Source organism: Leopardus geoffroyi, chromosome D4 (assembly GCF_018350155.1).
Source record: "Leopardus geoffroyi isolate Oge1 chromosome D4, O.geoffroyi_Oge1_pat1.0, whole genome shotgun sequence".
In the NCBI taxonomy this organism is placed as follows: Eukaryota; Metazoa; Chordata; class Mammalia; order Carnivora; family Felidae; genus Leopardus; species Leopardus geoffroyi.
In genome coordinates, this window is record NC_059342.1 from 62,000,871 (window position 1) to 62,028,665 (window position 27,795).

A 27,795-nucleotide genomic window follows, 5' to 3' on the forward strand; every position below is an offset into this window, starting at 1 on the left:
AAATAAAGCCATTTCAGTACATGAACTGGCTAAAATGAAAAAGGGAAGAGAAACTGTAAAAGTAACCAGCTCCTGCAGAGGATGACAACATGTATTTTTGTTTGAAAGTACTAGAAAATAAAGGTGTGGTCATCAGCAACGAGTAAGAATTCCAGAAGAGTTCAGAAGGCATGTTTAAAATTTAGTACATACATATCTATCACCCACACACACACACATGCACGTATGGCAATTTGGCATTTTGAATGCCTAGGATATGTCTCTTCTACCCTTTTCCCTTTTCCACATAACCAGGAAAAACATAGATATCAGTCCAAAAATATAATTGGGTAGAGAATAAATCTCAGGAAAAAAACAGTAATAAAGAAAAAGGATGTCCTGTTTCCTTAAACCTTTCATTCATAGATAGTCTTAACTACCTCTTACTTTTGCACCAAATTATGACTCCAGTGAATGTTCCATTAGCAGTGGGTACTGTCCACTTTCCCTGCTGTCTGAGGCCAGCCCACAGCTGCATTTATTCCCCTTTGTTCATTTTGAATAATTAGAAGAGCCATTGTATTTCAAGCCGCTAGAAATGACAACCCTCCAGTTGTGAAAAAAAAAAAAAACTATAGAATTGACTCACATAAAAGAAATTTGCTGACTTTTCTGGCTCTAGGTAGTATAGATCCACAAACACTCCATCAGCAAAGCACAGCGTCATCCCTGGTGTCCTTCTCTTGATTGCACTCTTGCTGCCAGAGATGGAGTTCTCAAGAGGTCCTGAGTGTCTACTGAGGCATTGCTGGTTTATCTTATATGGCATTCCTTAACTGTGTAGTGTCCTTTTGATTAAAAGTACTGCATCTTCTTTGGCTCATGTAATTATTTTGGAAATTTTTTTGATTTTGCAAACCCCAAAAGAGCAAAAGTCAGCTTAAGCGGTCTTGGGAGAGAATAAACTGGTCAAATACTAGGGCTGGGACTTAATCCCTTAGCAGCCAGGAAGGCGTTAGCAGATGGCAGTTGTACTTTGAACAGAGTGGAACATGAGCATGCATAAGTTCACCAAGAACAAGATAGAACAAATCTCATCTACTTTTCTGATACAGGAGAAGACCACAGATATAAAGTTTTGTATCTCATTCAGCATTATATCTGACTAAGTGCCTCATAACATACTTATGTACCAGAAAGAGAAATACAGATTGGTTGATCATATAGTTGACCAATAAGAATTGGTTAATGTAGCAAGGTCAAACAGGAGGGAAATCTCCATTGGTGTAGAAGATTGTTTAACTAGCTTCAACTCCCAGCAGCTATTTCAGACCCTACAAATGTGATATCAACCTGGAGGGACAGGTACCTGTATTTACAAAATTACTATGTATTGTCTTTCAAGGTTACTATATTAGTTATACATTTTATGTGCATTGGTATGGAAATGAGCACCTGACCTGTTATTTTTCCCCTGAGAATTACTGAGCACTGTCTCCCATTGGCATCTTTGAGGCCCCATCTATTGGAATCTGTGTTGCTCTTACATTTAGCATTTTTACTCTCCTCTCCTATATTCAGTTAAAATCCCTCTTGGTAGGTAAGTCTCCTAAACAAAACAAAGCAAAAAACAAACTCTTTTTTCCTAGTCTTTGTAAGAAATACTCTATAATAGTAGTTTGAACCACTTTTGTAAGTCAAAAGAAATCATCATATATCAGCAAACCCAATGTCTTCTGCTAGTTCATTGCAAATCATCACAATCTGGGGGGGTGGGGGAGAAATTTTAGTTCATACAAGTCTATGAAGATAATAGAGGAAAACATTTGAAGTAGGTATCACTACTAATGTTAGCTCAGGAAAAAAACATAATTGGGCAAAAGTCAATGAGCTTCGAGCACGTCTTTCTCCTTCTCTTTACAGCTCTATTCCTAAAGATGAAGGTTTTCTCTTTCTGCCTGACAGAGTAGAGGCCATTACTTCCCAGGAAACTTGAGGATTTACCACACTGTACTCTAATGTTGATGATTTTCTCTGCCTCAATTTTTTAAGGCTTCCTATAAACAGGCTGAAACAAAGAAACACTCTTTTCTTAGAATTTAATAACAGGAAATTCCATTCAGAGCAAAACTGAAAACATAAAAGTTAATTTAATCATTTGATTTGAAATTGTCAATAAAGAAATATTATATGAGATGTGCCAATAGTATTATAAGTGAGGTTATGCATAAAATATTTCATAGTTATAAACAAAAGTAACTTTGTAATCTAGAAAAGTATTTTATTCATTAGTCCATTAAAAAATAGAACTCTGCTTTGCTTCAAAGAAAAGTATTTTTGTAATTTTTAAAAAATATACATTTATCTTAAGTCTAGATTCAAGTTGTTATAAATATTCCATCTCTCAAGTCTGAATTATAAATCACAACACTCTATCAGAGTTCCCCAAAAACAGACCTATATTATTATAGAAAGTGCCTTGCCATTAAATATATCAAATATAATTTGCCCCCAATTAAAAAGAAAAAGAATGATGACCAGATGGAATAAAATGTAAATATCCAAAATGCTAACCTATTTATAATATATGACCAATTAGAAAGCTGGGAAAAGGGAACTGAGAATATGTTGCCAAAAAGAAAATGACTAAAGGGAGATTTTGATCATTTTTAGTAAGTTTCTGAATTTGATAATTTTCATTGTTTCTGGACAACTGAAAGAAATATGAAAGCACAACTTAATGAATCTGTAGAAAACTTAGGAGTGACAAGATGGCAGGCAGTGAGTGGATACCTAGTGTATTCCTAGAATGTTCTATGTTCACAGTTTTTAAAATAGCAGAATCTCTCTGAGACATGAGACTTTAAAAACTTGAACACAGAAACCAAAGAGGATTTCTCCAAGCCTGAAATCTTTTCAACTGTCTTTTCTCATCTTTGTATCTAAGAACCTAGGACTTTAGTGGAGCAGTTCATTGTGAGGAGGAAAAAAAGGAATGTGAAAATAGTTGAAATTATGACATTGTTAATCTCTAGCCACGTGTTCATTTTAGGCAGGTATTATTTCATCTTGCCGAGTTCTGTAAAATTGTCTCATAAAAGTCCCCGACTCTCACCAAAACAGTCAGGACATGATGGAAGAACTCCTTTTTTGAGTTTGTGACTCATACACTTGAAACTTCACTTGCATTATCAGAGTTTCGGTATTAAGTTCCCATTATTATGCTCTCTGAGGATGTAGAAAGTTAGAAGTTATCCAGACATCTCAGGTAGAAGAAATAGATATTGAACAGATCAATCAGTATTAGCTATGGGTAGAAACAGAAATTACCATATAAATTATTGATCTGCCTAGTTGACTTTGTCTGCACTTAACCAAACAAGCCAACTGTGGGCAAGACTTAATGCTTGATGATTCTGAGGTTTTCTAAAAATAGGCATTTATCTATTTGTTTTATTCTCACTTCATTTCACAATGTAAACACAAATGCTTGCAGTACAATTGAAAAACTATATATAAATTAAAAAATAAAACAGGACAAAGCAAAATAAAAATAAGAGGCATAGCCCAGGGAAAGAGAAGCTCAGATAGGCAACCCGAATGACCTCATATGGACTATAGAGTTTACTCAGATCTTCCAGAATGTCACAGCAAAAGGGCATTGTTCTTTTTTTTCTTATGAAATTCTTTTGATTCTTTTCTTAATGTTTATTTATTTATTTTGAGAGAGAGAGAGCACACAAATAGGGGAGGGGCAGAGAGAGAGAGAGAGAGAGAGAGAGAATCCCAAGCACGCTCCACACTATCAGTGCAGAGCCTGATGTGGGGCTCGATCTCACGAACTGGAAGCTCATGACCTGAGCCAAAATCAAGTCTGACACTCAACCAACAGAGCCACCCAGGCTCTCCAAAAGAGCATTATTCTTATTTGTGGTGCTGAAATATAGCTATCCCTCTAGAGAAGGAAACTTTTTAAAATCAATTACCTCTAAAATAAATATCTCTAAATTGAGGAATGTGTGTAATGGCCTTAACCATGGTGCTAATTATTTTCTATTTGTTCCTCCAGCCCCAATTTGGTCTCTGCCTTTCCTTCTGCTATGTGCATAGGAGGCTCACCCTGTGGACTCTCTCTCCCAGGCTTCTTCCTGGTTGGCTCCTGGTTGGGTTTGGCTGGAGACTGGTAGTCAAGAGAAAAGAGAGGTTGAAGAAGCTCTTCCCCACTCCTCTCTGCTTCAGCCACATTTCTGCTAGAGGCTGCCTGTCTTTAGGACCACAGCCCTGTTGGGTAATACTTCCCATGACTCCAAAAGCCTGTCAGCCCAAAATAGTAAGATCTTCCCACTTTGCTAAACTCTGGCTGCCTCAACATTTTTTGCTAGTTCTCCAAATTCTTATCCACACCTTGCTGTCCTTGAAGACTCTTCCTGTGAAGGAATGCCCTGGCTTACCTACCCAGGACCCTGATTGATACAGAGAAAATGTGTATTTCAAAAGCCTCCTTCTCAAAAGAAAGGTGAGAGCATAACAATTGCCCTCAAATACATCTACATAAAAACACCTTTACAAGAGCCAAGGAATTATTGTTCAAGTATACAAAAACTAATAGTCCAGAACAATACTATCCAATAGAACTTTCTGATATATTGGAAATGCCTTATATCAGTGTTGCTTAATATAGTAGCCATTAACTCTATGTGGCTATTGAGCTTCTGAAATGTGGCTAATGAGACTAAAACACTGAATTTTTAATTTTCTTTAATTTTAATTAATTTACATTTAGATAGCCACATGTAGCTAGTGGCTACACTACTGCACAGCACAGGTCTATACTAACCCCAGGACAAAATCTAGAGACTATCCAAATATATCATACAAAAATAAGTACAGTCCCTGCTGATCAAGGGCCTATCGTCAGTATTGGATTAAGCAAAAGGCAATGATGACTACAATATGAGGAAATTAAGGTCCACAAAATAAAAAGGATACAAAGTATAAAAGAGGAAAAGTTCACACCAAACCACAGGTATCCAGAAAATCTTCACAGAGGAGTCTGAAATGAGCTTGGACAACTGAACAGATTTTGTATTAGTTTTCTATTTCTACTAACAAACTACCACTCAGTGGCTTTAAAACAACACAAATTTATTATCTCACAGTTCTGTAGATTAGAAGCCCAACATGGGTCTCCCTGGGCTAAAATCAGGGTGTCAGCAGGACTATATTCCTTTCTGGAAACTCAGGAAAATCCATTCCCTTCCCTTTTTCAGCTTCTAGAGACCACCAACATTCCTTGGCTCATAGCGCCTTCATCCATGCTTCAAAGCACCAAACTGCAGTTCTTTCTATCTTTCTTCCATAGAAGAAATGTCCTTCTGACCACAACCAGGAAAGGCTCTCTGCTTGCTTTATTTATTTATTTATTTATTTATTTATTTATTTATTCATTCATTCATTCATTCATTTATTTATTCATTTATTTATTTATTTTAAGAGACAGAGAGAAAGAAAGAGAACGTGAGCAGGGGAGGAGCAGAGAGAGAATCTCAAGCAGGCTCGACACCCAGCTTGGAGCCCCATGCTGGGCTCAGTCCCACCACTGTGAAATCATGATGTGAGCCAAACTCAAAAGTTGGATGCTCAATGGGGCCACCCGGACACCCCAAGTTCTCTGCTTTTAAGGACCCATGTGATTACATTGGGTCTACCCAGATAATATAGGATAATCTCCCCGTCTTAAGATCTTTAACTTACCCGCATCTGCAAAATCCCTTTTGTCATATGTACAGGATCCAGAGAGTAGACTGTGGATATCTTTTGGGAGCCAGTATTCTGCTTACCAAAGATTTTCTTCAGCCAGAGTTTGGAGATGAAAACAAAGGGATTCCAGGAGGAGGTGCAGGGCAAGAGAAAAGCAGACCAACAAGAATTGACAAAATAATCCCTAGAATCTGTCAACCAGTTCATCTGATTAACCAGTATTCTCCCTTCCCTCTGTAAACCCTATGGTAACACAGAACTGGTAAGCTACCCTGAGACACCTGTTCACATCTACTTCTCCCAAATGAGTTGTATGCCTACCAAGAGCCAGTTGTGTTTCTTGCAAAACCTATTTAGGCCAGATGTACGTGTCATTGTAATATATAATTTAATTAAGTAGAACCTAAACCAGGGGTGCCTGGGTGGCTCAGTCCATTAAGTGTCCAACTTTGGCTCAGGTTATGATCTGAGGTTCATGAGTTTGAGCCCCACATCTGGATCTCTGCTGTCAGCGCAAAGCCCACTTTAAATCCTTTGTCTCCTCTCTCTGCCCCTCCCCGACTCTCTCTCTGTCTCTCTCAAAAATAAATAACCATTTTTTTGAAAGTCTTCAAAAAATAGTACATAAACCAAAATGATGTGAAAAGAGAGTTGTTTCCATGCAAATTAAGTTGAATGCTTTGGAAGGACTCCTTAAAAGTAAGATGCTAGAAACTTTTGCTAACAATTTAGATATGGCCAAGACAACTACAAAGATTTTGGAGAAAATAGTAAAAATCTAAGAAGATCTATAATCAGATTGTCTTTTAAATATGTTTAAAGCATACTACATGTAATGAGCTAGGTTTATTCAAGAAATGTTATAAAGAACTTCAGTCAGATGACCCATGCTTAAAGAGATGCCCTATCCCTTCCTCATATGAATGTACAGTGTACCTTCCATGTATAAAAATGTTTAATGTGTATATAAGTTTTATACATTTTTATAATGTCCTTCTTTCAATGACTTTTCTCAATAAAATGGTTAACTAACTGTGTTACAAAAGAGGGCTCCTGCTGTATTTAAAAAACAAAGATGGTACGATTGCAGACGGGGGAGAGTGGAAGGAGGATATGCCATCAGTACAGGTTGAGTAGACACCGAGAAGGACCTGCAATGTCACAATGAGGAATCTGGATACTGCAATAGGCCATATGGGGACGTTAAAATGCTTTTGTTTTGTTATTTGATAGCAAATGTTTTTGAGTGTATCAGAGGACATGGCTAAGATCTGCCCTTCATGAAATTCATTTGGCAGCTAGCAGGCTTCCTGCTTCCAGTCCCCAGAAGTCCAAGTCACTCCTCCTTGTAGCAAAGGCCCCTGGACTCCCACCCACAAGCTGAGTCTTGCTCCTTGGGCTCTAGACCTGCTCTGTCCAACAGGGTAGCCACTAGCCAGTATGGCTCTTGAGCACTTAAGTGTGGTTAGCCCACATTGAGATATGCTATGAATGTAAAATAAACCCAGATTCCAGAGACTTAGTATGAGAAAAAAATGTAAAAATCTCATTAATAATGTTTTACTGATCACATGTTAAAACAATAATATTTAGTATATATTGCATTAAATAAAGCCTATTATTAAAATTCATTTCACTTATTTCTGTATACTTTTTAAAAATGTAGCTACTAGATAACTATTGAAAACTATATATGTAGCTCAAATCTGAGGCCCGCATTATATTTTTCTTCTGGATAGCAATGCTCCAATCTTAGATCAGTCCTGGCATGAGATAGGAAGTTTAAGCCACCCCGTCCCCAAGCCCTAGGCTTTGGCACTCACATTCCTATTACTGGGTATCTAATTTGAAATAAAGAGCCCCTGTCACAATCTTCTTTCTCTATCTTGGTACACAGTCTGGCTTCCTTAATTTCTGTCTTACATTTTTTTCAAATTTATTTACTTATTTTGAGAGAGAGAGAGACACACACATGCAAAGAAAGAGGGAGAGAGAGAATCCCAAGCAGGCTCTGCACTGTCAGCACAGAGCCCCACATGGAGCTCAATCCCATGAACTATGAGATCATGACCTGAGCCGAAATCAAGGATCTGAAGCTTAAACAACTGAGCCACCCAGGTGCCCCTCTGCCTTACAATGTTTACAGCTCAGGTTACTGGCTCCTTAAAAATATACTTTCCTTCTCACTTTCCATCATTCCCAAACTCATGTTTCCTCCCTCTGTTGACTGTTTGCTTCCTCTGGAGAAGCAGAGATTTCTGGGAATATGGAGAGCAACAATAGGGCATTGGATCTGGTGGTTAGGGGATCATTACTGACCTTCATGAGAGTGACCATATCAACTGTTTGAGTGGACAGCTGAGCAACTGTCACAATTGCCACATCAGTGATGTCATGGAAATAAAGACCAGAAGAAGAACAGACAATGATGACAAAAGCACTTGCACATCCCTGACACAGGCTTCATCTACTGGTGTAACCAAGACTTGGAGAATGGAGGTCCTCCTGCCTGTTATTTATTAGTCTAAAGTAGCATGTTACCAAGTGTATGCTTTAAAAAAGCACCCTGTTAGACAGTTAGGGATCACAATAAGGTTAAAAAGAAAAGAAATGCACTAGGACTACATTAAGAAGTAAGAGATGTTCCTGCAAATCACCTCACTCTCATGCAAACAAAACTGAGCATCCCCTGATTTATTTTCCCATCCAGGGAACCGTCCAGATCTTTTTCTAAAACTCTGGAGGGCAATCTTTGTGTTCATGTTGCCTATGGACATGACCTGGAAGAAAGTATGTGATTGTGCCTTAGAGACAATTCAAATTCTCTTGGGCTGCTGAGGAATCTCAACAGAAAATGTTTCAATACATATGAGTACATGCATACCTGAGCATATATGCATGTACATATATCTCATGTGTGTGCTCACATGTTTTATGCATGTGAGAATTTTAGATGATGCAATGCAATAGATACCTAAAAACATGGCGCACAAAAAAATCAAAATCGACTATTCACTATCAAAATAATTGCAGTGAAGTTGGATAGGTATATGTTTCATTTTGGTTTTGTTTTTTTAAGTCCCTATATTGAAAACTGTGTCACATCTTACATTTTCATCCTGAGGTACTTTATAACTTTTTGTGAAAAACTGCTTCCTTCTGATTCTTTAGTCTTGCAAAATGCTCAGTGACTTTGCTGTTGTAGTCTGAAACAATTTAAATTTTTAGCATTCCGGTTCTCAAAGAGATCTCCCTGCTGACCACATGGAAGGGAGCATGAGTGGTAAAAAGAGTCCTAAACAGTAAGCTAAAGGATGTGGGTTTAAGTCAGAACTCCACCCATTGTGAATCTAGGCAGGACCCTTCACACTCCCTAGTCCATTTCCTCATTTATAAAATAAAGCTATTAATCCTTGAGCCTGTCTTTCTCATGGGAGTTAAAAATAAATAGATGGGAATCGACTTTATAAACTTTGAAGTACCAAGTACTTCAAATACCTATTTGAAGGTATTGTTATCACTACAATTGTTGAACCATGTCTCATGCCTAAGAAGTAGCTCCAGTGCTGAGTTCTTTGGTAAAGTGAATCAGGAAGGCAAGTAGCGTATCCCAACACACACCTGTCCTGTGACTTCATTCATGAAATTCAGGGTAGAAATTTAAAATGTTTCCCTAGATTGCATTACAATTACATTGGCTTCAAAAGAGGTAAAAGTCAAGATGTAACAGAAATCTTTATTCTAATTTGTTCTGAAATATGGGTTTTCAATCATCATGACTCCTTAAATTAGAATGGATCTGCAAAAATAGATACATGCAAACATTTTTTCCTAAAATTTTTTCATGTAAGAGTATGCAGCCTGCTATGTAATGTCACACATTAAAATAACACTGGCATAGAATGGGAGTAAAATCCTTTCTCTGGAAATAAGCATATGTTATTAAAATTATATATCATTTGTAGCCAACTACTAGAAAAGAATCTACACTGCAGTGTTTAAGTTTAGGAACCGGAGGACTGTGACATTGTGCAGTAAGCATAGGACTAGGAGGCAAGGGACTTGGGTTCTACTTCCTGATACTCCACTAATTAACCTGGTGACTTGAGTCAAGCATTGACTTCCATGAGCCTTAATGTTCTCATGTATAAAATGGATTAACAGCACATGCCTACTTAATCTGTTTCTTAGAATTCTTACAGGGATCAAATGAAAGTACCTATGAAAATGGCTCTGTAAACCATGAAATGGTGTGGACAAATAAACAAGAAAATGAGCTTTATGTTAAAGTTTTTATAGCATAATATAGCTGTCCACCAGTTTCTTTATCATCTGTGTAACCCACAGAGATATATTGGTCATTCTGTTTTTCATACATTAGCCTTAATAATGTTATAATAACCTTGACCTTAATAAACCTGCTAAAAGAGAGCTAAATATGCTCTTCATCCATCATTCCTCTCCAGAGTTTTTGAAGAGAATTCACCATCCCCCAAGTCATACAAACTTTAGTTACTCTGACAAAGTTGTATATATAGAATAAGTCACAAAAACTGTCGTTATGATATTAATAACAAGAGTATGAACAAGACCTTTGAAATATGTAAAAAAAAATCCTATAAACACAATGCATTTACAGAACAATAATTAAGAATATAATCACAGATAATACAGAAAATGATGTCTCTGAAAACTCAATGCATCTATTAAGTGCAGCCAAAGTAACTCTTACAGAAAAATTTCAGGATGTTATTCACCTCATTTTTTAAAAATTAAAGAAAATCAGCTGAATATTGTAAAGGATAAAAAGACAACCCAAACAAAAACAAGAAAAGGGAAAAATAAAATTAAACAAACCTATTGGAAAATTGAACAGAAGTGTAATTGAAAAATAAAATCATGATCTGACTTGCTAAAAACAGATAGGTCAACAGCAAAAACTTAATCAAAGGTAAAATGCAAATAAATTAAATAGAAGTGAGAAAGAATACATAATCAAAATACAAAATAAAATGAGTGAATATACAGTTGTATGAAAATGAATTTCATGCAATGAATAATTTCCTCTTACAAAATATGATAAACAAAAACTGAAAAAAATTGCAGATAAGATCAAAGGAAGCAGAGGGATTATATGAGTTTATAGATAAATTATCTAAAATGATCAGGGAATAATATCAAAGTATTATAAACCATTTTTGAACATAGCGAAAATGATAAAACCATAAGTAAACTATGATTTTGGCTCCAAAACCTGATAAAGATAATAAAAAAAAGCTACAGGCCAATTTCATTTATTAATATGCATGCAAAAATGGTAAACAAAATATTAGCAACAGAATTCAGCTAGTCACTAAAAAAACAATACACCAACGAACAAGTGGGAATTATCACAGGAATTTAAGGAATATTCCACATAAGAAATAAGAAAAGTAATCAAAACAATATACCATGTTAATAGCATAAATAATAAGAACCATAAATATATGCCCAAAGGGTTTTCAAAAAACATTAGAACTTACTTGTAAGTTTTAGACATAAAATATAGGAATAGAAGCTATTTCATTTTGACTTCACAAAAACGTTATTAAATAAATCCTTACTATGTGGAAAGATAGTCAAGGGAAAGGAATACTTAAAACCATCAGCTAGCATCCTGTGTAACTGAGGAAAACATTAGAGGTGTTCTCATCAACATCAGAAACAAAACTTAAATGTATTGTCACTGTTTATTAATACAGCATTTCAGTCTCTTACAAATGCAATGACACTTAACGAAATAATCCGAGATGTTAGAAACAAGAAAATGTTAATTTCAGACATTACTGTATACAAAATTTTTGAATCAGCCATAAAATTATCAAAGTTATTAAGAGTTCAGCAAAGTAGTCAGTGACAAACGCATACACCCCTAGTATTTCTCTGTACTATTTCCACATCATTAAAAGTAGTCAGAAATTAAAATAAAAACAATTTATTCATACCAACAACAAAAATGTAAAATAGAGACTTTTTTAAGCATAATTTATGTTAAACTGTGAATTAAAATTCTGGAAAGAAAAGAACAAATATTATAAGAATGAAAATCCTCCACAGGTTAATCTATAAATTAAAGCAACTTGAAAGTGAACCTCAACTATTCCTAATATAACTTGAAAAATTATTTTTAAATTCATTTGCAACGGAATTCCTTTTTAAAATGGAAGCAAATCAGCAATCCCTGATGCAGTTACTTTCAGCAGCCCAGTAAAATTACCAAGAAAGAGGAGAAGTCCAAAATTAAAAACAAGTCTGAAAACTGAGACATGCAGCAAGCCTGTTGCCAGAATCTGGGAGGAATTTTCAGTATCTACAAGACCTATGGAGCTGGATTGAGAAATACAACCGGTGGCTTCCTTCTGCTTCACAACACCAATAATAATAAATAAAAATAAAAAGTCCAAACATCATGAAATAAAATAGGAAGGCACTTGTCTCTCATTCACAATCTCTTCCCTGGCTCAGAAAACTAAAATTAGGGCCAATCAGACTGTTGAGCATCTATTCCTCTGATACTATGATATTCCTTTTTTATGACTTTTCTTTCAACCCTCTCTTCTTTCTACAGTCATTCAGAGAAGGTACTAGAATAAGATTATTAAAAGGGGGAATGGCGTTTTACTAAAAAAGCAAAACTAACAGCAATTGTATGCTAGAATGGAAATTTTTCCCAAGGAAAGAACAGTAGGCAGGTGCAAACAGGAAAGAGCTCTGACACACTACAATCCGTTTGGTAGACTGTAGCTTGTCTTTTATTCCATAGTTTCAAAAGCATCAACAAACCAGAAAGAGAAAGCAGAAGATAGCACAATGGTGAGAAGAATCATCTACTTGAATACTGGACAAATACTTAGAATTGGGCTCAAAAGTTCATGCAACCCATTGTAGATCTAAGGGAGGGATCTGGCATAGAAAACAGAAGGGAGAAGCCCTGCAATCTTTCTTTTGTAAAAATCTCTGTATGTTAATTCTCTTGTTTGAAAATGAGTAAATAACACACACACACACACACACACACCCTATAAAAAATAATGCAGAAGGAGAACAGCAGTCCATCATCCTTAAAGTTAAAAGAAAAAAAAAATCTGAAAAATAATCTTCTGCAAGAAACAGAAGTCATCATGAGAAATTTTTGTGTGATATTTTGCTCAGATGCAAAAACTAGGTTTCCATGAAAGAGAATCAGAGAGTAACGAAAAAAAGAGAGGAGAAAGTAAAACATAACAAAAAAAGGGGGAGAAAAACTTAAATCTTACCACAGCGATTCAGGAAATTGACAAAAAATTCTCCCAAATATTGCCCAGCCCGGTTGATTTTATAGTTACATTTTGCCAAACTTTCAAAGAACAGATCATCTCTATCTTATACGAGCCTTTTCAAAAATATAGAAAATGAGATAAAACTACCTAACTCATTGTCTGAGACTAATATAATCAAACTCTCAGAACTGGATGAGATTGAAACAAGCAAATAAAAATGTTGGCTTGGGGCGTCTGGGTGGTTCAGTCCGTTAAGCGTCTGACTTCCTCTTAGGTCATGATCTCACAGTTTGTGAGTTTGAGCCCCGCGTTGGCCCTGTGCTGACAGCTCAGAGCCTGGAGCCTACTTCGAATCCTGTGCCTCCCTCTCTCTCTGCCCCTCCCCTACTTGCACTCTGTCTCTGTCTGTCTCTCAAAAATGAATAAACATTAAAAAAAAAATTTTTTTTAAATGTTGGCCTGGTAGCTCTACAAATATAGATGCAAAAATTCTAAGTGAAATATTAAGTAACTGAATTCAAAAATATATTTAAAAATTATACATCATGATCTTATGGATTTTTCCCTAGGAATGCAAAAGAAATCTATCATTGTAACTCACGATACTAAAGAACTAAAAAAAAAAAATCATGGGTATTTCAATGGATTTTTTAAAAAGTATTTTAAATACTTTAAAAAGTATCTAAAAGAGACTGACTTCTGGAATGATGAATTAAGAACCTCTGAAAATCTCTTCCTTTGTAAAAACACCAACCCCCTCCCCCCCACCAAAAAAAAAGGCCAAAATCAACTTTTTCAGAACTCTGGAGACTAACCAAAGACTCACAACAATCTGAGGAGTTATTCAGAAAAAAAAAAAAATGGCTGAGTCTTAATACAAGCAGTGAGTTTTGTGGCATCTTGCCCCACCACCATCTTCCTCTCTCATCTCCATGGTAGTCTTGAAAACCAACAGCCTCGAAATCATGGCAACTATGAATACCAGCAACCTTGCAACCACCAAAAGAGGCTGCCATGTTTGCCCAGAAGCCCCATCTCCAGTAAATTGTTGCTATTAAATCTGTCTGGCAGTTTCCCTAGTAATCTCCATCTGCAGAGCTTATCTTTATACAACCTGATTCCAATCTTTATACAACTAATTCAATGAGAACAGCATTTTCCCTGGAGGTGTTTGTCTAAAACAATCAGTGGCCAACATTTAATATACGACTGCCTATAGTGATGATGAGAGTTGGGGCCAATAAGAAGCTGATCTAAAAACATTAAAATATATATATGGGGAATGAGATGTCCATTAAGGGGCTTTGAAAAGCTCTAACATATTCCTGGAATCCAGAAAGCCACATACACAACAGTGCCCAGGAAAGACCTAATTAATTTATCACCTCTGAACTTGAGGCTTTGTGCAAGCAGGAAGTGAAAGCTAAGGCAGAGTTGTATACTACCTGCCTGAGTGCCAAAGGAATGCCCAACACACGAATGGAGTCCGTTAGTGAAGGCTTGGAATTGGCAAAGCATTTAAGACAAACAACAAAGGAAAACCCCAATAAGAGACATCAAAGAAACTATGAGTAAATGGAGTGCTATGCCAGGGTCACAGAGAGATGATTAACCTAGTCAACTCTTCCCACTTTATCTGTGAAGTCAATGCAATCGCAAAGAAAATTTCAGCTTTTTTAAAGCATTTAAAAAAAAAACATCCAAACTTTATAAGAGGTTGTAAAAGTCATCAAATAGCTTGTAAAACTTTGAAAAAGAAGAGAAAGGAAGGAGTGATTTCCTCTAACCAAATATTATGGACTTATTAAAAAGTCACTGGAATTAAAACAGTATGGTACTGATGAAAGTCAGATAGGTCAATACAGCCAATTGGAGAACTCAGAAGTAAACCCATGTATGTATGAAAACTTGATATAAGACAAAGAAGCATTTTAAAATAAGGAGAAAATAATTTGTCTAGATAGTATTAGAAAGATAGGCTCACTATATGCATAGAAATAAAGTTGGAACCCCCCTGCCTAATGTCATTTACAAAGGTGAACTTAGAATGGATTAAAGACACTTCTATATAAGGTAAAACTGTAAAGCTAACAGAATAAAATGTGGGAATATCTTTGTGACCTAGGGATATGAAAAGTTTTCTTAAGTAAGATCCATAAAGCACAAACCATAATGTAAATATATATATATATATATATATATATATATATATATATATATATATATAACACACACACACACACACACACATCTAATGCTAGATTTTACTATAATAAAATACAGAATTTCTTATTTAAGGATAAATCTTTAAAAATATGAGTAATACTTAATACAAAACATTGCTGAGAGAAATGAAGGGAAACCAAAATAAATGGAGAGATATACTTTGTTTATAGGTTGGAAGACTCAATATTGGTGAAGGGTCAACTTTTCCTACATTGATCTATAGATTTCATGCAATCCCAATAACAATTCTAGTATGCCATTTTCTAGGTATTAAAAACCCAATTCTAAAATTCATATAAAAATGCAAAGAACCTAGAATAGCCAAAACAAATCTGTAAAAGAACAAAGTTTGAGGAACAAAGTCTGCCTGATTTAAAGCCTCATTATAAAGCTATAGCAATCAAAACAATGTATTGCTGGTGAAATGATAGAGAACTAGATAAATGGAATAGAAGAGAGTCCAGAAATGGACCCATACATATCTAGGCAACTAATTTTTTTTTTAATTTTTTAACGTTTACTTATTTTTGAGAGACAGAGCATGAGCAGGGGAGGGGCAGAGAGAGAAGGAGACACAGAATCCAAAGCAGGCTTCAGGCTCTGAGCTGTCAGCACAGAGCCCGACACAGGGCTCGAACTCACAGACCATGAGTTCATGACCTGAGCCAAAGTTGGACGCTTAACCGACTGAGTATAGGCAACTAATTTTTAACAAATTAGATTCGGAGGCAATTCACTGGAGAAAGAATCACTTTTCAACCAACAGTGGTAAAATAATGAAATATTTATCTTTTTAAAATGATCTTCAATCCATATTTTGCACTGTATTCAAAAATTAACTGAAAATGGATCAATACAGAAGTGTAAAACCTAAATCTGTTAAACTTAGAAAAGAAAAGATATAAGAAAATCTCTGTGATCTTGGTTTAGACAAACATTTCTTATGTAGGACAACAAAAGCACAATCCCTAAAAGGGAAAAATAATAACCTGGACTTCATCAAAACTTAAAACTTCTTTAAAAGACATTGTAAAGACAACAACAACAACAACAAACAAATCAAAATCACAGACCAGCAAAATACCCTTACAAAATGCTTACATTTAGGGCACAAATACAAGTATACATAAACACAAGTATATATAGGATATTTAAATGCAAATATCTGAATGAATACAATATCTGATATACGACTTGAACCTAGAATATATTTTAAAAACTCAAAATTCAATAAGAAAATAACCCAATTTAAAAATGGGCAAAAAATTTGAACAAATAAAGATCTATCGAGGGAAAATAAACACATAAAAAGACACTTGACATTAGTCATTTAAAAAATGCTTATCAAAACCACAATTGAATACCATTCCTTGCCTATTCGAATAGTTAAAATTAAATAAACTGACTACATCAAGTATTTGTGAGGATGTGAAGGGACTAGAATTCTCATATATCCTGCTGATTGGAATGTGAAATAGTACAACCATGTGGATAAAGAGTTTGGCAGTTTCTCATTCAACACTATGCATTTTATGTGGTGTGTGTGTGTGTGTGTGTGTGTGTGTGTGTGTGTGTGTGTAAAATCTATATGCTATGTATATTAAAGTTTACTGATTTTTATTACTACATGGTATTTTATAATATCCATCCAGTATACCTCATTTATCCATTCTCTGCAGAAAGAAAGTCATACTTGACTTTCAACTTTCTACTACATACTTACACAGCACCCCGTTGTGCCTTTGTAGGAATTTATACCCAGGAGTGGTATTGCTGGACCATAGGATGTATGCACACTAAACACTGTTATATTCCTTTCCAGAATGACTGATAAGAGTAAATTCCAACCAGTAATGCACAAGAATTTCCATTTCCTTTCCTTTTGATAATTGCCAAATGGTGATCTCTTAATTACATAACTCTTTCTACATTTATTACTTGGCATATAAGGAAGAACTTTTCAATCTCCACCTGTTCGTTTATTTATTCATTTATTTATTTAATCAGTGTGGGCTCATGGATTTCTAATTTACTCAAGGGATTATAATCAATTGAAATCATTATTTTGATATGCACATTGTCCCAGAATGGGAGCCCCCTCAAGCTGGTACCTGTGTCCCTTTGATAAGTCTCCATCATTATTTAATAAACTTTTTTCTTAGGTCAGTTTTAGGTTTATAGAAAAGTTGAGCAGAAAGTACAGAGAGTTCCCCACATAGTTTCTCCCTTGAGGTCAAGTAATGAATTTAATTCACCTTTGAATCCCTAGCATCTAACACAGTGGTTGCCACATAGTAAGTACTCACTATATGCTTGAAGAAATAATTAATTCATAAATCCAGTCTGAGATAAGCTACCGCGCATCAAGTTTTCAGAGATTCTGAATATCCTAATAAACCATGGAGGCATAAACACGTTCTCAGAAATGGAATTTTTCCAGTCTTCTGTTGCCAAAATGTTGCCTCATATAGGCTTTAGAGCTAAACAATAAACTCCATACTCCATCTATGCTTGGAGAGATCTTCACAGCCTGACAACTCTCCTATAATCCTTCCCTATACTCACAAAGAGAAAAACAAAAGGTTTGGTGCCATTTCCCCAATCCCTGAAAATACATCCCATGCATGCATATCATCTGTAATTTCTACATATCACAAAATCACATGGCCACAGAGCCACAGGGTTAGAACTTCCAAAAACCTTTTCCTCTCATTTTATAGATGGGACAACTGAAGCCTAAGGAGGTAAAATTACCTCCCCAAGGTCATAAAGCAGATGAGCAGCAGCACTAACCCAAGTCTGGTGATTCTTAACCATTTGACCAACATTACTACAGCAATAAAATTTAATTCTCTCACCCACACATAAGCCTTTCAACTGCTGGTTCACTTACAAATTGTTCCAGGATCATTGTTAATAATTGTTACTAAGCATGAATAAGTTTGGATACTAAGTTGTAAAATAACAGACAACCTCCTGCACACAATTGTTGCTATTGATTCAAAACTAAGTGACATGGTTGACCAGTGTCCCATCTAATTCTTAGATGCCTTTGGTTTGTTTTTGTTGTGTGTATGTATGTGAGTATATGTGTGTTTGATATTTTTTTCTCTGATTTCTATTAGCACTATACAAAAAGGGAAGTTGGAAATGTGAAGGCTCCTATCATTGCACAGACATGTGACTCTTGTCTAAATGGCATTACAACTGTTCAGACATTGAAATGAAAGCAAATGTGCGTATACCTATCACATTACATAGGGAAACTACTGTAGGCTGAGTTGCATGTCACCAAATGCCCCACATGTGACATACAGGGAAAATGACATAATCCAAGTATTCGGCAAAAGCAGCCCACAGTAACAAATGCATCATTTCTGAAGAGGAAGAGAGAGCAGATGGCTCAGCAAGCAATTGTAGAACAGCCAGCTTCCCCCTCCGCACCTCCAAAACCAAATTGCCTCCCGGTGTCTCATCCTAGGCCCTGGGGAAACTCAGAGGCAAAACACTCAAGCACCACATCAACAGCAGCCATAGCAGAAGGAGTCCTAGGTCACGGTGCCCTGGGCTTGGACCCAAAGGACCTGAGTTCACAGCCACATTGTGTTTCTTACCTTCCTTGCTACCTTAAAAAAGTTACTTAATTTCTTCAAATTTTATTTCCTCATCTATAATGAAGGTTTGGCACAACTCTAGAATGTTAAAGGGGATATTGAAATGAAAATGCTTCATTAACTACAAAGTATTCAACAAATGTTAAAGTTCATTAATTTAAAAAATGCAGATTAGTGGAAACTAATAGTTAGAAGCCAACCTGAAACCTAACAGCATATATTGTACAGTGTTCACAGAGCTCCAACCCTAAGTAAGTGATCACAGCTTCACAGTTCCTTTTCAAGAATGGTCAGTGGATTTTGGTTGTCTCTGTGTTAAAAAGTCAGCATGACTTTATTCCTATCACAGGAGTGGAATAAATCTTTTTCATTCATTACTCACTCAATAAACATTTATTGAGCATTCACTCTAAGCCATGCACTTGCTAAGTGACAAAAGACACAGTAGCTGGGGCTCTTCAGCTGCTAATTTTTTTTAAATAATTATTTCTTTTTCTTTTGTTGCTAGTGCTTAAAGGGCAAGCATGGTGGGAAACAAAATAAATATTTAACTATCTCAAGAAGGTTAGAGACAGACATTCTTTGATGATGTGTGTATCAGCATAAGAAATAATGAATTACATTCTTAGCATTTTCTTTTTTTGTTGTTATAATGTTTACTTATTTTTGAGAAAAAGAGAGAGAAAGAGCGTGAGCAGCGGAGGGGCAAAGAGAGAGGGAGACACAGAGTCAGAAGCAGGCTCCAGCTCTGAGCTGTCAGCAGAGAGCCCAATGTGGGGCTTGAACCCACAAACCGTGAGATCATGACCTGACCCAAAGTCGAATGCTCAACTGACTGAGCCACCCAGGCGCCCCCCCCCCAGCATTTTCTTAAAAGTTATTCCATAGATGTTAATTCATTTAATCTTCACACTTGCTTTATAAAGTAGGACATATTTCCCACTCTTCAGAGACTAGAATGCAAATCCAACCAGTCTGATTCCAAGTCCAAAACACTCCCCACTCTACCACACTGCCTCTCCCTTGAATGCTAAGGGATTTCAGGGTGGGAAGAGAAAAATGTCCTCTAACAAAACAAATCATGCTTATTTTCAATACTCTAGTGTAGGTTGTTGGGGCAGATTCCTAGGACTCTACTGTCCTCAAACTTCATAAATGGTAGAAAAACAGCTAAAACAAACATTAGGAAAATCATAAAAATGAGACTAAGTAATTTCAATAATCCCTTTTGCTACTGTTTTAATCCCACACAATACATTTATTTTATTTGTTTATTCACTGACATTCTGCTAACTGCAGAAGAAACTCCCAAAAGCTGAGACTAGACCAAAATAGTAGAACACTACTAATTGGTGGATCAATAAAGTACTCCATTCTGTTTGCATAAATAGACATTTTGATGGCAATCCTTTGCTTTGATGGCAACCAAAATAGATTAACTGGATCTTTAATAGATGTATATAATAAGAACAGCAGACAATATGCCCCGAAGATTGTCACTCTTGTATTCAGGCAGATGGTGGAAGTGGAGGAAGGGGGAAAGAAGGGAAAGAACATTCCTGGAGCGGCTGTTGCATGTGGGCACCATGCTGGGCACTTTACATATTTTAACTCTTTGAAGCTTCATAATAACCCTAGGTGCAATTTTACAAATGAGGAAACAGAGGCTCAGATAAGACTCAGTCTCTTCTCTTTGCCCCATGGCCTTACATTGCCTTTGAAAACGATCTGATGTGGGAGGGCTAGAGCATATGTGCGTTATAGAGAAGCTCCCCGGCTCCCGATACTTCTTAGAATTCAAGTGTCATGATTCAGGAATCAGGCATGCCGCTGAGGTCACAGGTGGTACTCTTGAGACTCCTTAGCCTGTGCACACAGTAGTCCCAGAGAGCAGTAAAAGCAAAGGGTGCAGTTTTAGAGCCACTAATTGGGGGGCTAGGGAGGCAGAGAGAGAAATGCAAGATGTGAAAGATCTAGAAAAGTACAAATCCATAGAAGTCAAGTATGTGTTAAGAAAAAATGGGCGGTCAAAAGCTAGGACAATGAGAACAAAGGCTAAGAAATGATGACCTCAGGATTAGGGACCAAGTCTTTATTATCCTGTAAGACAAGAAAGTTAGTAAAAGGGTGGAATTTATTTTTTTAATGATCGTAAAACATAACGATGCATTTTATGATAGGAAATTGGTAAGCACATAAAAGTATAAAGAAATTGGGCCTAGGCGGGGTGTTGGGGGTGGGGGAATCACCATAATTCCACCCTGATGTGATTAACATTTTTTAACATTTTAGCACACTTTCTTCTAATCTTCTGGGAACTTTTTACATAGATGAAATCATACCGAATATGCAATTTTGTATGTCATTTTTTGAAACTTTATTTATTTTTGAGAGACAGAGAGTGGAGAGCGGCAGAGAGAATGGGGGGTGGGGTGGGCAGAGGATCCAAAGAGGGCTCTGCACTGACAGCAGAGAGCCGGATGTGGGTCTTGAACTCACAAATCACAAGATCATGACCTGAGCCAATGTAGGACACTTAACCAACTGAGCCACCCAGCCTCCCCTGTGTGTCATTTTTTAAATTTAACATTTTCATGAACATATGCCCAAGTCTTTACAAATTCCTATAACTGCTTAATCTTGCATTCTACTGAACCACAGACATAGAGGGTAAGGTCAATGTTTTATTCTTTTTGTATACTTCCATAGAACTCAGCACAATCGTTTATAGACAGTAGGTGTGCAAAAATACTTGCTGAGTGGAAATATGAACACCAGTGCACTCTCATCAGCCCTTAATTTACCAGTCCTCTCCAGCCCTGTGTCTATGGTTCATCTTATGGTACATTGTGTCTATTCTCAGGGTGTTTTATTTTTTCCATCAGGCATGTGTGCCACCCCTAACTAGAAAGTATGTCCTATGAGAAAGAAAACCATGTCTCGCAATTCCTCTTATATCTTCTGTTTTCCATCTTCACCAACAGTGCCCACTATTGTGTTTGTTTTACGGAAGACAATTTAATCTCATTAAATTACAAAATAGATTGTAGCTTTTAAAAATTCAAAGAGCCAGAATACATTTGTGTTCGTGATACTTCTCCTAACACCAGGAAAGCTTTGATTTTTTTTTCCCTAAGTTTCACTCCCTAGTATCAAATCCTCTTTATGCTTTCTTTCTCCCCTTCTTTTCCCCTTACAGTAGACTGAAACTATATATAGGTATGTGTTTGCGTGTATCAGAACCAGAAAATTCCCAAAGCCATAAACAACGTATAAATCAGACACTAGTTCATGATATTTCTTTCTTTGCCCTCTTGACTAGTCATCTAAACAGGATAATTCAAACTTGGGTGAAATAAATAAAGTATCCAGAACAAGGAAGGAAACATCATGCTCTGCTTTGGGATGTCCAGTAATCCTAGGAAGACTGTGTTCAGCCCAAAGACAAACACTGTAAACATAAATTAAAAGGAGAATAATGTCCATAGTGAAATTCCCAGGAAGGCGATGGGTCTCAAAAACATAAGCAATTGTCAAGGGAGATCATTTTTCATGTAGGAGATGGATTCAAGGACACAGGAACTTGTATGTCATGGAAAGTCCTTGACTTTTGTCTGTAGAAACTGGAAAGTGAATTTTGAGCAGAAGAATGACATGATAGAACTAAGGTTTTTGGAGGATCATTTTGTGGAGGACAGATTATAACAAGGCAAGAGTAGAAAGTAGACCAGGTAGGAAGCTATTGCAAAAATCCAGAATTTACAACTCCAAAGTGTAGAACCTCCACTGCGTGGAAGGCATAGTCAGGCATATGGTATGGGCTGACTCAGAAGGCTGTGTGCCATCAGAGGTATGCAAGTAGAAAACCACTTGGGAAGGATATTGCAGAGGTTGGCCTTATAACCTAAAAGTCATTTGTCACATCGAGACTCCATGCTCATTGCCCATAATCTACCCATACCTTCAGGCAGCCTAATAATACCACCACTGTGTCTATAATTTATTTTATTATAAAAGCAGAACATGCTCATTGTAGAAAATTAGAGATGAGAGATACAGGTAAATGAAAGAGAAAGAAATAAAAATATAGTCTTAGCATCCAGAGATACTCACTGTTAGAACCTTGGTATGCATCCTTCCATTACATTTTCTTGGCATATGTATCTTTAGGTAGCCAGATGATAGGAAGCACAGATTTTTTTTCTCAACTAAATGGGATTACTATCTTTATGGGTTTTTTATAATCTTCTTTTAAAGTTAAATAAATGGTAAATATGTTCCCCTGTCAATTTATGTTTTCTTCCAGAATCAGAAACCCCCTATAAATAGCCCCTATAACAGTCTTGAAGTAATGGGTAATATAAATAACACAGAAACTGGCAGAGGACACATAGTAGTAGGAGATTTTCATGATGAGATAATATCTCCCTCATGAGTGTCTCCCACCTAGGTTTAAGAGGGATATTTTGAACCATCTCCATTATAATATTTTTCAATCCTGTCCCAGTTTCAGTTTCCTTCCTTCCAGCATATAACAAGCTATATCCCATGTCAGGTGACAGGAACATAACCAGAAGAGAGTGAAGGAATACCCGTCATCCTAATTGAGCCTCAGAGGTCTCATCTGACTTTTCCCTTGTTACCTCTGGGCATCTTACAATATTAAAGCAGTCATTCATCCCATGAGCACTTAAAAGTTTCCAAATGACCCTGGGCTTTATTCAGCACATTAGCACTAACAGTAACACTATGGTATTTCCTCAGATACAGCATTTGTAGATTTATCAACAACAAATATTTATTGAGCATCTAATATGTACCATGCACAACATTTGGGATAAACCAGTGAACAAAAGAAGAAAAATCTCCGTCCTGGTAGAGCTTTCATTCATGTTGGAGAAAACAGACAGTAAGAAATAAGTATGTTAGACGGTGGAGGTCACTACAGAGGGAAAGAAAGCAAGGAAGAAGACAAGTAGCAACATGAGGGAGGAGGAGGATTGTGATTTTAAATGATTGTGTCAGGAAAGTCCTTGACACAAAAGATTGACATAGCAGAGGGGTGAACCATGAGGGCAGTAGAGAAGAGCATTCCAGGCAGAGGCCCTGAGGTGCGAAAGTACTTGGGCATATTCTAGGAACAGTATGGAGACCATTGTGGGTGGAACAGAGTGAGGAAAAGAGTAATTCAAGATGAGGTCAGAAAAGATAGCCAGAGGCATGGTCACATAGGACCTTGTATATATATATATATATATCATGGAAAGTCTTGAATTTTTTTTCTGAGGGAAATAGAAACCATTCATAATTATTGATCAAAGAAAAGAGACATGACGTGACTTGGGTTTTTGGATAATTGTCTTGTTGAAAATAAATTGTAGAGGGCAAGAGTGGAAGCAGTAAGACCAAGTAGGAGTCTAGAACCATCCAGGAAATAGTGGCTGGGACCAGAGGGTAGTGGTGTGGGTGGGAAAAGGCAGTCAGATTCCACATAAATTTTGAAGATTCAGCCTCAGGATATGGTGACAGTTTTCATGGCGTGTGAAAAAAAGAGGAAAGTCAGGGATGTCACCAAAGTTCCTGTCCCTGGAAACTGAAAGAATAGAATTATTATTTACCTGACAGGGGAGGGAGCACTGTGGAAAGAGCAGATTGACAGGGTGGGTATTTAGGAATTCAGCTTTGGACATCTGAGTTGAATGACCATCAAAGTGGAGAAGTAAAATAAATAGTTGGATACATTCATCTGAGTCTTGGAGAGAGGTCAAGTTAGGAATTTAGGAGTTATCAGCACAAAGATGGTATCAAGAGCCAGAGACTAGAAGAGTTTACCAGTAAGTGTAGACAGAAGACAAATAGGTCCAAGAACTTAACACAGGGGCCAATATTTAGAAGTCAGAGCCTATGTGGAGGAACCAGCAAGGGGGAAAACGCATCAGATAAATACCGATATGCATAAAGCCTTCATGCTAACTCTAGAAAAGGTATAAGTGAAAAGCTCTAAGAAAAAAGAAATTATACATCATCAGCTTGGTGACCCTGAGATATGCAAGATGAAATAGGACTGTAACAGTGTCCAATCTGGAGAATAAAAGAAATACTGACCAGAGCAGAATTGATCCCTATCACTTAATGGCAACTTCAGAACTCCATTAATTCCTATTAAAGCCACTTCCAACCAATCAACATTCATAAGTAATGTATGAATGTATGAATAATGTAAATGATTGCATAATATTCCATTACATGAATATTAAGTTATTTATTTATTTAAACAATTTCCAGGTTCTGGGCATTTATGTTTTTACATCTCTTAGCTATTTAAATAACACTTTAATGAACATCCTGGTAAATGCTTCTTTGTAGACAATTATTTCCTTAGAATACATTGCCATAAGTATAATTACTATATTAAAGGTAGTGTGCACTTTAAAAAGACTATTAATATATATTTTCAGATTAGCATCCATAAAGGTTACACCAATTTATATTCCCACTAACAGGGTATAAGTGTCTTATGAGTGAGATATAATAAAGCCAGCCTGTGAATCCAACAGCAGAATCTGTATGGACAGCCTTCAACTGATTTTTTTCTACCTTCTAATATCTAGACACCCCATTGGTTCTTATTCTGGCTTTAGACCTTGGACTTGAGCTTTCAGGGTCTCCTCCCCTCTCCATCCCTGATTAAATTATTCCAGGGTTCCTTCCAGGCCCTGATCTTCCTTACCTTCGGTGAACCCCTCCCCATTCTAGATGAGGTACAATCATTTTCCTGTTATCAGTTCAGCACACCTCGAAGTTTTGCCTCATTCAAGTGCCAGGAACACCAAGAAAGAAAACCCACCCATCTAAGTCCCCTCACATGGGATGGGAGGAGGTATTTGGGGACCATCTGTCCTGATTGCTCATCTCCATGGACCCCTTCCAAAAGCTTGTCCACCCACTAAAGCCTTTCTTTATTCTGGCGCAAGGAGGATACTAATGTTCCCCACTCCTGAGACCCTGTCCACCTCAGTGACCTGGGCCAAGAATAGCGAGAGAGAGTGTAATCTCAATAATTACCTCACCTGAGACTCACAATGACCCTGGGAAGTACATATATATATACAATCATATCACATGCACTCAAGAACTAAGAAAAGCTTCCACTTGTAAATGAAATGTCTTACTCCTCCTAAAAGAACAGTGCTTATTGAGATAAATGAAAAGAGGGCGGTTGTTTCAAATCAGTATGACTAATGTTAAAAAACAGCTGGTAAGGAATACTAGGTAATCACATACACACAAGCTACCAACTGGGAACATTACAGTGTTATACCTACCATAATTTAGTTCTCCCTCCCCATGTAGTCACTCAGAGTGGCAGCTGTGATCCTGGGCTTTGCACGTTAGAGACCATTAGGAAAAGCAGCATGATTCATCATCTTCTGCTTGTTATTTTAACTTAGTCATTTGGGGGCAGATCTTCTGAGGCACTAACAATAGTCTGAGACTAGATTGATTTTCTTCTTTAAATAACTTGTGGATTTTTTTAACTGTTGAAATTTCTGCCATTTCAGAGAAAGGTGCATAAAATCTTGGAAGTGGAAGGGAACATGGAGGTCACCTAGAACAATCTCTCACCTTCATCAAACTATCCTTTATAACATTCCCAGAAAATACACAGACTCTCCTTGATTTCTTCTGATGATAGGAGGCTCACTACTCATAAAAGATCATTTTAATTTTTTTAGATAGTTCTCATTAGAATATTTTCTTTAATGTGTTCCTTTATAATGAATCCTTGGTTTTTCATGTTTTCTTCTAGATTAATCCAGGAAGCAATTATTCTCTTACCCACATAATACCTCTTTAACTACATTTTGCTTTGTCTTCTCATTTCTGGGATAAGCATCTGTAATTTCCCTTAATTTTCCTTTAGAACCTTCAGCATCCCAGATTCTCACCTTTGATTGAGTATCTCTCTTGGAAAATGGCGTAAGAATTTAACATAGGGCTCCGGATGTGATCTAACCAGGGCATAGCACGACGGCACTCTGGGCACAATGCTATTACAGATGAAAATTTAGCTTTCCTAGAAGTCATGTCACACTATTGGCCCACCTGAGTTTGCAGTCACAGAAGCCCCTGGGGTCCTTTTCAAATAGTCTGCCTTGCTCTCAGGGTGTTCCTGGTTCTATAACCCAAGGATATGCTTTTTAACCTAAATCCACTATTTTATATGTATTTAGAGCTACCAAATTTTATCTTGTAGGCTTTAACCCAACATTTCAGGTACTAAGACCATGTAACTGTCTGTATCCACTGTCCCTCCCAAATTTTCATTCTCCAAAATGTGAGGAGTGTATTCTATGACTTCATCCTTGATGATCATTCTGGGTATTCAAGGACAGAGCAGAGCATTAGAGACATCAATCCTTTAATGAATGATCTTTGAAGAAGTTTTAATAAATCACCCTGTTAAACTAGAACCTAATGGTAAAAGCGTTTACCCAACTACCAGAGAATTGCATATCTTGATGGCATTCTCATGACCCTTAACCCCCAATTTCCCACAGAATTTTTTTTAACACAATAGTGCTTTGGTCCACAAAAAGGTACTCCATAAGAAGCAGCCCTTGAAACTCACCACTGTATTTCATGTGAGGATGTACTGAGCAGATGGTTTACTATATGACATATGTCCTCTTTACGAGAACCCACAGAAGTTTCTCTCTGTTCTCAGCACTGTTTTTCTTTCTTATAGACATTTTTATTTATGATGTTTCTTCTTTGCATGAACTGTTAGGAAGTCCACAACAAAATCTTCAAATCACCTCTAGAAAGTGTACAGACTATGGAATAACAGAATCTCATGGTATACATTTCATGGACCAACCACACACTTGTGGTTTCATCTTATTCTCCCTAACATT

General features: G+C 36.7%; 1 long non-coding RNA gene across 2 annotated transcripts in view; it reads right to left on the bottom strand.

Annotated features, from left to right (window-relative positions):
- LOC123593304 overlaps positions 1 to 27,795 on the bottom strand; it is a 536,358-nt gene that overhangs the window by 357,915 nt on the left and 150,648 nt on the right. The window lies entirely within an intron of this gene.